The sequence below is a fragment of the Rhinopithecus roxellana genome, chromosome 21, assembly GCF_007565055.1.
Source record: "Rhinopithecus roxellana isolate Shanxi Qingling chromosome 21, ASM756505v1, whole genome shotgun sequence".
In the NCBI taxonomy this organism is placed as follows: Eukaryota; Metazoa; Chordata; class Mammalia; order Primates; family Cercopithecidae; genus Rhinopithecus; species Rhinopithecus roxellana.
The window spans coordinates 28808989-28821117 of NC_044569.1; the positions used below are offsets into that span (position 1 = coordinate 28808989).

The window sequence follows — 12129 nt, forward strand, 5'->3', positions numbered from 1 at the left end:
TCTCAGTGTGGGTTTATCAGTTGTAACAAATGTATAATGTCATCTGGTGGGAGATGTTGATAATCGGGAGATCTATGCCTGTGTGGAGCCAGAGGCTAGAGAAGATATCACTGTACCTTCCTTTCAATTTTGCTGTGAAACTTAAAATTCTTCTGAAAAACATCAGTTGAAGAAAAAATAATAATTATCTAAAACCTATGAACAAAAAATTTAGATATATTTCAATAATTCAAACGTATATGTGAGATTCTTTTTGAGAAGATTACAAAATTTTTGTAGGTCTTGAAAGAAGTGGTAAATGAGGAGCTTGCATTTATGGGTAATACATTATAATAAGAATGTCATTTCTCCCTAATCTTTACGTTTACCCAGAATACCAACAGAGATCTGCATAGAATTTGTCAATTTGTACTGAAATTAACATCAAAGACAGCAAAGAGAATAAATTTCAAGAAAAGCTATGTCTTTTCTGAAATAAGTTTTAAACTGATAAGAACAGATACTACACTTGATCTTAGCCAAAAGGCTGAGAAGCAATGAAAAATGCTTTAATAAAAGAAGGATACTTCCATATCATCAGATGTCAATAGGCATTTACATCTATAATAATTAAGATAATGTATATTGTTGCATAGATAATATGCCATGTTTGCTGATATTGTGAAACATTTTATGTCAAATAGCATGTGTTCAACTAAATTCGTGAAGAAATAACCTTTGAATTGTAATTTCTATTAATTAATGTCAAATACATCATTAAATGCCCTGAACATTTTTCTAGGAACTTTTTCCTTCTGATATTTTTATCTGAATAATTAACACATTTAAAAACATGGTCAATTGCTGTATGTATGTCTGGTAATTTACATTACTTCTAAAATGAACTAACAACAATATGAAAACCCAAGTACCAATGGTCTCCTTTTTATTTATTTTTTGAGACTGAAGTATTTTCACTGTATTTATAGAATAATAGTTACACATGCACACATATGGGGTATATGTGTATCTGTTATAGTGAGTGCGGCCAGGCGTAGTGGCACACACCTGTAAGCCCGGCACTTTGGAAGGCCAAGGCGGGCGGATCACGAGGTCAGGAGGTCGAGACCATCCTGGCTAACAATGTGAAACCCCATCTCTACTAAAAATACAAAAAATTAGCTGGGCATGGTGGCAGGTGCCTGTAGTCCCAAACTACTTGGGAGGCTGAGGTAGGAGAATGGTGTGAACCCAGGAGGCAGAGATTGCAGTGAGCCGAGATCACACCGCTGCGCTCCAGCCTGGGTGACAGAGAGAAACTTGGTCTCAAAAAAAAAAAGTGAGCTCAATGAGATCAAGAATGTTCTTTGTCTTGCTCTTTGCTTTATAACTAACACCTAGATCAATTTCTGGAATACATCATGTGTATAAGAAATAAACATGGGAAGGGCAACAATTTTCTTGAATGAAAAATATTTTCCATTAGAAAGTAAAGCAATTTCTTTATTTCATTTTATAAAAACATTATATCATGGCAGGTGGGCAAGGAATTTTGTGTTGAAAATGTGAAACATAAGTCATTTGGTATATTTCAACTTTGTAAAATATAGTTTTGGGGAGAAACTGAGTACCAGAAAAAAATTATGGAGTAAAAGCAAGGCAATGTTAAACAAGTGTCAGCTTGCCAATTTTTCTATACTTGTAAGTCGATATTTCTTTCAGAAATACATCTTAAGATTGAATATATAATATTTATAAGATCTGCAGAAATAGAGCCATTATCTTTGTTATTTTTTTCCTAAGTCATGAATCAAAATGCTGATGTAGTACGAAAACGTATTTAAGAGGCAAGGTGAATAAAGCAATAGGAAAGCTCTGACATTTTAAAGGATAAAATTGCAAGACTAAACATTTTAATTTTTCTTGAGGGGTGTGGGTGTGTGTGTGTGTGTGTGTGTATTTGCATTTATTGGAAAATAAATGGCTGACCAGTTTTCATATATTTTATTTGCATTTAATATTTTGTTTTACATTGTTTCTCAATGAACTTTCATAGTCTTTCTCTTATTTTGGTTTGGAGAAGAAAAATTTCAATATGAATGAGCAAATTTTCTTCTAAGTAATCTTTGTATTTCTAAATATTTTTTCTTATTTTAATGATTAAGAAGATTATAAAATAGAAAAAACATTGTATGGTTATTTAATTCTTCATGTTACAGAGGAAAAGGAAATTAAAACCAAATTAATCAACTTCCTAAATGAATAATCACATTGTATATTCAATAGTATTTAATTGCCATTTTATATTATAACAAAATAACTCACAATCACCATTATTATGGTGGCTGTCCTTTTAGTAGAATTTGCTGTACAGCTGCCTAGAGCATTTTTATATGCCCTTTTATCAGACATACAGAAATACAAAAATACATATATTATTTTAACATATAAAGTTGTCTAGTTTGGTTATAAGAATTGAGGTATAGGAGGAAGTAAAAGAAAGAGATCTAATGTTTTTTACCCACACAAATAGATATAAGTGAAATATATTCAATTAATTTAATATGATAAATATTTATATAGATGGAATAATATATCATTTTAATCAATCATATATGCTATTTCTATTTATGATCTTTAAATATTACTATATTATTATTTTTCATAATATCTTAGTGCTAGATTTGTATATAGAATTAAAGCAAGGCACTTGATCTATTTTAAGGAATATATTACCATTGTTTTACCCACAGTTATTTCTAAAATAAGAGAAATGGCCTTGAATTCTAAGATGTGTGTCTAGCTCTTCACAATTACCAGATTATGCTAAGTAAAAATTATGCAGAGTAATGGAACACTTAAATTTTTATATTTGTTTTCCATTCTAATATAAAATAAATAAACCATTTACACCCAAATATACTCTATTATTTTCAAGTAATCTAGAATGTGAATTAATAATTTGTAATCTAATATATTACATATTTGTGAACATTTCTTCATTACATTTTGCTATCTTAAAATCAAGCTATTTTTATAAAAATTTTTATTTCATCTTCCTGATAAATTTACCACATTCTCTGCACTTTGAAAATGCCTTTTATGTGTAGATTTCCATTTCTTCTCACTTTACCTTAATTTTTTTTTTTTTTTTTTTTTTGAGACGGAGTCTTGCTCTGTCTTCCAGGCTGGAGTGCAGTGGCGGGATCTTGGCTCACTGCAACCTCCGCCTCCCGGGTTCTCGCCATTCTCCTGCCTCAGCCTCCTGAGTAGCTGGGACTACAGGCGCCGCCACCATGCCCAGCTAATTTTTGGTATTTTTTAGTAGAGATGGGGTTTCACAGTGTTTAGTCAGGATGGTCTCCATCTCCTGACCTCGTGATCCGCCCGCCTTGGCCTCCCAAAGTGCTGGGATTACAGGAGTGTATCTTAATATTTTATATATTTTCCTGCTACCATATCTATGACTGTTCAATAACTCCAATTATAAGTTAAATATTTCTTTTAAAATTGACTTGCTTAGGAGAAAATGCAGATTATGTTAATGAACTAAACTATTTCTCTTCATGGTTTTTATATCTTAAATTATCTTTTTCTTTGTTGTATTTTCATGATTTAATATTAAACTTAGTCATTTGTGTGACATGGGTTTATATTTCTTAGTTTATGTAATCCATAGGCACATAGGACTCACTGCTTAAGAAACCTGGGATTAGAATATTCATGCAGCTCTTCACTTTTGCAATATTATCTTAACATTATTATTGCCACGTCTGTCAAGAACACTATAGAACTCTTGCTGTGAAACTTGCTTACACAGTCAGATGTGAGGACAAAAATATTGATTCAATCATGGATGATTTTCTAGTACCACAGCAGATGCTCCATGTTTACTTATGGTTATTAAATTTTGATGATTAATCATTTGATGACATATGTAATTGACACACTCAAATAGCAAAAATTAATAGTGACAAGGTATTCAAATTTAAGAAGTGTCTTCCACTTTCAGAAATGCCCATTCTGAAAAATGCTGATATTAAGTAAAAAGAAAGTGGTCTAAGTTATTAAGGTAAATTTGCATGTGTATAAGCAGAAAGTTGGCAGAGTTTGTATTTTTAACTATAAGAATAATAGAAACATCTCAGTGACCCATGCAAAATCTAACTTTCCCCATTCATTGGAAATAATGTAAGAACATGAATGCCAATAATCTGTGATATAACTTTTACAAAATTACACTTTATTTATGTCTTTTCATGGTAAATAAAAATGGCTATATGTATTATAATATTCAGTAACTCACTTATGTATTATAGAATTTCTGGCTCAGAAACAAAGAATGAAATGTGCTTATGGGAGGGAGAAAGAAAGGGGGGAAGGAAGGGAGGGGGGAAGGAAGGGAGGGAGGGAAGAAGGGAGAAATGAAAAGAAAAGTTGCTGAGTTGCTTCTTTAACTTCTTTTTTTTTTTTTTTTTTGAGACGGAGTCTCACTCTGTCTCCCGGGCTGAGTGCAGTGGCCGGATCTCAGCTCACTGCAAGCTCCGCCTCCCGGGTTTACGCCATTCTCCTGCCTCAGCCTCCCGAGTAGCTGGGACTACAGGCGCCCGCCACCTCGCCCGGCTAGTTTTTTGTATTTTTTAGTAGAGACGGGGTTTCACCGGGTTAGCCAGGATGGTCTTGATCTCCTGACCTCGTGATCCGCCCGTCTCGGCCTCCCAAAGTGCTGGGATTACAGGCTTGAGCCACCGCGCCCGGCCCTTTAACTTCTTTAAGACATTAAGTGCAGAATTGGAATCCACCTACCCTGCTGAATCTTCTGCTTACATTATATACTTCATTGCATTAAATTTGCTTGAGCTCTGCTCTTCACATTTCAGCAATGTTAGCTTTATTTATTAAATTTATTTTTAAAAGTCTGTCACCTCTTAGCACATAAAAATAAGTGCCTTCATTTATTTAAACTATATTGTCAAATATTATTTCTGGTCATGGAGTCAAAAATTTAGAGTGTCTCTACAAAATCTAAGATTTAGTGTGTATGTTTTTTATTTAAAATATTAAATTTTTAAAAAGATATCAGAAATGTTGACTCAGCAGTAATAAAATTTACAGGCACGACTTCACAAGCCAAAAAATGTCCACAAATATTTTCAATGAGGAGCCAGTGTCTGATGGGTTTTATTAGCACTAATTTGCAAATCTAAGTTACAATGGTTAGAACGCTAAGGGACTTTATCAAATTAGGTTATTAAAACTTTAGATGGTCCATTGATGTTTCTACTTAATTTCCTAAGTTATTTACTAACGGGTCATATATTGGAGAAAGTTACCTATACAGTGATTAAATATAAACAGCATATGATGGTGTTTTGCTTGTTATTAAAAATATTATACCCCATTATTAATATCAAAAATTAGAATCACATTCATCATTTAAGAGAGTTCCAAACTTCATTGTATTTTAATTTAACCATGAGATGAGCTATTTTGGAGTCTGAAAGCAGTTATTCACTGAGCTACAGAATGGTTATATTAGGAAAGTCTGAAAATGGGTGATCAAGTGTTTCTGAACGATCCACCCTGCAAAATTCCAATATTACCTTTTTCTTTTCTTCTCCTATATACCTGCTAATGCTCACTTCCAAAGTGTATCTATTTCAACTGACACCCGCACTTAGACCTAATGGTAGATGAGGTCTTTGCCACTATTTAACCCATTACCGAGGTCGTTACGTGGAACCACCAGCCTTCTCTGCTGGATCACCCTTCCCAAGTGGCCATCTTCAGGCAACTTACGTCTGATTCTGCAGAGCAATAGAGAATTTCTTGACTTGGTATGCTTTTTGCATCTACAAATCAAATCTCTATTATCTGCATGCAACCCTACCTTCCTTATACCAGAATTACATACAAGTTTTTATTCTTTAAAACAAATTTATGGCCGGGCGCGTTGGCTCATGCCTGTAATCTCAGCACTTTCAGAGGCTAAGGCGGGCGGATCATGAGATCAGGAGATCGAGACCACGGTGAAACCCTGTCTCTACTAAAAATACAAAAAACTAGCCGGGCGAGGTGGCGGGCGCCTGTAGTCCCAGCTACTCATGATGCTGAGGCAGGAGAATGGCGGGAACCCGGGAGGCGGAGCTTGTAGTGACCGGAGATTGCGTCACTGCACTCCAGCCTGGGCGACAGAGCGAGACTCCACCTCAAAAAAAAAAAAAAATTATCCTATTTTGTTCTTGATCTTATTTTATTCAGCTTATCTGGAATCTGAACTTTGTCATAAAAATTATTGTCTCTCTTCATACGTTCTCCAACCTTTTCTTTATGCTGGTCCCTTCCATGTAGGCGATTGCATGTACTCAAGCCTTTGAAGGAATTACAAACCCAAACATTGCTAGGCCAATACTGCCTGCTCTTACAATTCTAATTTTTGTCTTTAACTATTTTTCTTGCAAATTCCTTGGGCTTCATATTCTCAAGTTACGCATTGCTATGTCCAATTCCTCAATTGTCATTTATTTTAACTTAAACACTCTTAAAATGAATACTATATGCTCAGCACTATTCTAAGCATTATGTATGTATGTATTATATATGTGTATATGTTATCTCAGTCCACCTGTTTTTTAATATCTTGCAAAATAGTTTTTATTTATAATTATAAAAGCAATATTTACTTATTCCAGACAAAATTTTAGACCACATAAAAACACAAAAGTTATCCACAATCTCAGAAATAAAAACTGTTCACTGATAATATTTTGCTCTATTTTGCATATTTTTGTGATTGCATGTGTGTATACATGTTTTTTGTACATATAATGTTATGTGTGTATTTAAATAATCATAAAGATTTGTGGAATACTCTCTGCTACACATTTTTTCTAAGCAAAAACTAGCTCATCTAATTTCACCATCAACTTTATATTTTTGCCATTTCACAAAGGAGGAATCTGAAGAAAAAGAGATTTAGGTAACTTGCTAAGTGACGGAAATAGTATTGGCATTTCAGTAGTCTGTCTCCAGAGTTCATAATGTCTACAATGTATCTTATACAACTTTGTTGTGAACAGGCACACGCACCCATGGTCTCATAAGTATACTAAATAATATATATTTATATACTAAATATATGCCGATGTATATTATAGAGTCACAATTTTGATGTCTATGCAAAGTTGAGCATTTTTCATCAAAAATGTATGTTTAATATTTTACAAATATTTTAAAACACCATTTAATAGATTCATAATATGTTAAGATACGAATATACTATTTTTAAAAATCACTTTCCTATTGTTAAACATTTAGTTTTATCCTTTCACATTTTAAAATATTATAAGTATTATTTTAAACTTATTATTTTAAACTTATTATATTATTTTAAACTTATTATAAACAACCATATTTATATAAGTCTGTTTTCATTTCTCATTAATGTAAGAGAAATTCTTAGAAAATGGAAACTGAATTGAAGATTGGACATGCTAACAAGTCATCGCACAACCCTCCCTGTGGATCTTTGCTTTGAAAGGAGAAATTTCCAAACATATGAATAATTTGATAAGTATAGACTACACATTTAGTCTAGCATCCTAGTGTCACTACTACTCACTACGATTTTTGTTTTCCTCTATAAATCACTTCGCTTCACCAAAGACCAAGCTTAAATTTGTTAGATACTTTCCAATCTCTCTTGCTTTTAATATAGTGTATTTCTTCCCCCTCATTTTCTTACTCTGCTTGAGTTCTTGCCGCAATATTCTACTGCTTTTTATTTGTATGCCTTTTCAACACCATGGATGCTTCATGTCCTTGTGGTGTTACTCCAAATGATCACAAAAGTTCGACTGCAGAGGACAGGCAGAGCTTGAGTGGAGCTTTTGTGGCATGCTGCATGCTCCCTCTTCCCAGGCATTGCCTTAGGGCTAGCTGGATTTGCAGCGCTCTACTTACATAATTCTGATTTAATTTTTCTTGTGGGAAATTATGCGAGTTCAGGAGCTCTACATTCTTTTACTGAAATAATTATTTTCAAATCCCTGAAAGCATTTACATAATTCAACGGAGGTTAAACATTCATTGCAGGAGTAGTAAGATGTCCACCACTAAATTTTTTTTAAGTGAGGTTTAATTTTTTTCTTAGTATGTTTCTTCTTCTGTAAGGGGAATTGGTGCTTATAGTTAGAATCATGAAGCAAGAAACTATTCCCAATACTTATATGCTAAGCTGGAAAAGAACTAGAAATATATGCTAAGCTGGAAAAGAACTGGAAATATATGCTTTATCTGTTTTCTTAGGTATATTATTGCAGTTAGACTTCTGATAGTTTTTTATTATTATTATTATGGTTGAGAGTCTGCTCAATGTGTTTAATTTCTTTAGAAGACAAGCTCCCATATGCCAGGAAATTATATTGTGTCATGACTGAGCATGCAGAAACTATTTTTCAGAAAAGGGAGGAAGGCAGGGGAGGGGAAGAGAGAGAACTATAAAAAGTAAAGAATCTAAATCTCCAGTATCAAGACAAGGACAGGAATAGTTTGTGGACATCCCATTAGAACACAATATACTATTTATAATTTTTATAAACTCACTTACTTTGCCTTCCAGGATAAGTCATATTAGTTACTACTCAGCCCTTTCTTGGTTTTATTTTCCTTTCCTAAATTATATAGTCTTATCAGAAAGACTTAAACACTCTGTTTCGAAAGATGCTATTTACTTAAAGTTATTTTTAAATCCTTGTGACATCTGAATGAATTTTTCTTCCATTGAAAGTGAAAATATTTACTGTTTACCCATAGATAAAAATGGGCAAAATATTGGCATTATTAAATCATATTATTTTTTCTTTTCATTGTTTTTTATTGGTTTCTATCCCAGAGAAACAAAACAAACAAACAAACAAACAAACAAACTGGCTGTCACAAATTATATCCCAATCTTTTTTCTTTTTCTTTCTTGAAGATCTTTGAGTCCCACATCTGTATCCTTCCTAAATCCCCTATTTCCTTTTCTTCTTGGACTTTCAGATTGTAGTATTATCATATAAGAGGGATATCAAAAAGACTGCACAATGTCAGGGAAGGCTTAGGTGAAATCAAACTGGTACGTCATTTGACATCTAAAATAGAGATGCCAAATGTGTAGCTTAGTAATGGTGTTTGCATTTCTTCTAGCAAAGCGGCTCCATTGTAATCTACCACAAATTTGCTGGAGGGCCCCAGGCCCCACTTCCGACTAATAACTTTACTCCTGTCTTTATGATGCATTTGAAAGTTCAAGTAATCAGTTTGTATATGCAAGAAGATTATGTTTTGATCTGACATATGATTACAGAAAGAACTAAAATCCAAAATTAGGCATATTAATCTACAAAATATATTATGAATTAATATATTTAGCAATATGCTTAGGGTTATTTGTACAAGATTCCATCTGAGAATACTTTCTACCTGGGAATAATAGTTTTTTTTTTTTTTTTCTGTGAGCACATGTATGCTAAAGCTATAGTAAAATTAATTAACTTGATTTATGATATCCATAAAGAAAAGCATGATATTTCTGTCTACCTAATTACCAATTTTTTTTTTCTTACTTTAGATGATACCTTCAGCTATACGACTGACCCTTCAAAGTTTGAAAGTGGAATAGAAAAACTTAAAGACTGCATTTTCTGATTGTCACCTGGCTCTGCTATTCTCTGTTCTATGGCATTGCTAGCCTCTCAGCTTAACTAGTAGATTATGAGTGTCAAGTAATGTTGCCTTCTATGCAAATATTTTCCTCATTTTAGATAACCTAAGCATTTAGATAAAGTTATAATCAATTATTGAGAGTTTTACTATCTGTATGTTTATTTATATTATTGTCTCAATAATTAACTTTATTGTTGTGATTTTATCATTTTGTAGCCTACGTTATATGGGGTACCATGGTTCTTTTATTTTTAAATTATGGCCTTTTTATCAGTTTGGAAATGCAGCTATCCTATACAATTTCATTTGGCATACAGTGTTTATACAAGATTTGAATGATTTTAAACCTGCTCCTATTTTGCTTTAAAAGAGGAAGACAGTTGAATGTGTTTGGTTGCATGTATGTATAACGTTTAACCAATATGTAAATGTGGCTTTCATTCCTCTACCTTCCTATGGGATAGCAGGATGCTGAGCTCAGCCAACCCACAGCTGATTTTGGAAGTTATGTCCATGCGTACTGCCAAATATGAGCACAAAGCTCACTATGTACTTATAAAATTCTCCCAGAAAAAATATCTTTATAGCAAGGCTTAAAAAATGAGTTTCATGCTAAGAATTAAGCCTGGTGACCAAGTTAGTCTTTGGTACGCATTTGATACCTGCCATAGTTAGGAGGTGCACCGACAGCAAGATGGCTCAACATGGAACAATGCCACTCGGTAGCACATGTAGCCAGCCTTCATTAACTGCTTTCATATGCTGTCCACTGCGCTCAGCGGGTTTCATGGGGTGGTGGTATTATCACTATTATGTAGATGAGCAAATAAAGTTTCTTAGTGGAATTTGTTCCGTTTCACATAATTGGAACATTGTGGTCTTGGCTTTCAAGTCCATGTCTACCATACTCCACAGACCCTTTTCTGTCCACCTTGTCACCTATAATTCTGAGCTCCAATATAAAGACTTCACCATATTTGAAAAAGAATAGTGGGAAGTCTGATGCTCAATTTTGTATACAAAACAGTTGCCTCTGTGACATCGTAACTGTTGAAATAAGAAAATGTCCTTTTGATTCAGGATATTATTTAATTATTGCAAATCTCCTGTCATAGATCTGACACTCCAGTTAAAAAATTAGGCTCAGGTTCTTACCTATGGTCTTGCTTTTTATCGTCCTTTTAAACCTACAAAATGTATATTCAACATTTACACATAAAATTCATATAGTCTTTCAAAACTAAGATGACATAATTGGATGCCTTGAAATTTTAAGTATTACAATATAAACAGCAGAGACTTCATGTTTAGGATTAATACTTTTTAATAAATGACATTATCTTTTGCATTATCATTTCTTGGTGTTTTGTATTAATTTATATCACATTTATTTTTATTTTTGAAATTTCACATTTCATGTTTTTCTTTTTTTTTTTTTTCTTTTTTTTCTTTTTTTGAGACAGAGTCTTGCTCTGTTGCCCAGGCTGGAGTGCAGTGGTGGGATCTCGGCTCACTGCAAGCTCCGCCTCCCAGGTTCACGCCATTCTCCTGCCTCAGCTTACCCAGCAGCTGGGACTATAGGTGCGCACCGCTACGCCCGGCTAATTTTTGTATTTTTAGTAGAGGCGGGGTTTCACTGTATTACCCACGATGGTGTCGATCTCCTGACCTTGTGATCCACCCACCTCAGCCGCCCAAAGTGCTGGGATTACAGGCGTGAGCTACCGCGCCCGGCCTTCATGTCATTTTTATATGTTATTTGTTTAAAGGTAACGTTTTAACGAAGGACGTTGCATAAAATAAGATTTTTAAAAATAGAACTTAGCAAAAAATATTAAATCATATTCAGTTTAAAATCAATGTATATGTTTTCTTATAGAAAATCTGTAGAAATCAATGTAATTTTTCCCAACAGAAATTTTTAAGTATTATTTATGTAAACTATAAATAACTTTAAAGGATTATTTAACATTTTTAAAGAACATAAACCAGTGATTGGCTTGCTTATTTCAAATCTGACCGGCTGATATATTTTCTTCAGTAGTATGATAGTAAAATATATGCCATCATTCTTTCACACTGGCCAGATACAAATCCTCTCTTGTCTTCCCCATGGCAAAGAGTAACTTGCTATTTTCAATGCTAATGTGACGTCCTTCTTAATGTTATCAACACACATACACATACCAAGAAAACACAAAAACATCAACAACAAAAAAACCCTATACCTTTGAAAACCTTAATATTTTTAAGCCACTATTTTATACTCACTTCTGCTTGGAAATGTTAAAACATATATTATGATTATTTGTAAAACTGAGCCTTGGCTTTCACCTAGCTTATTTTATAAGCTGCACGGTATTACTTTCAGCACTCTTACTAGTATTCTTAATCAAGGCATCCTTAACTTCATTTGTTCTTCCTCCATCAAATAAATAATAA

At 33.4% G+C, this 12129-nt stretch overlaps 1 pseudogene; it reads right to left on the minus strand.

Annotated features, from left to right (window-relative positions):
- Nucleotides 1-391: 391 nt before the first annotated feature.
- On the minus strand, nucleotides 392-538 carry LOC115895589 (annotated as a pseudogene).
- Between the last annotated feature and the right edge of the window lie 11591 nt (nucleotides 539-12129).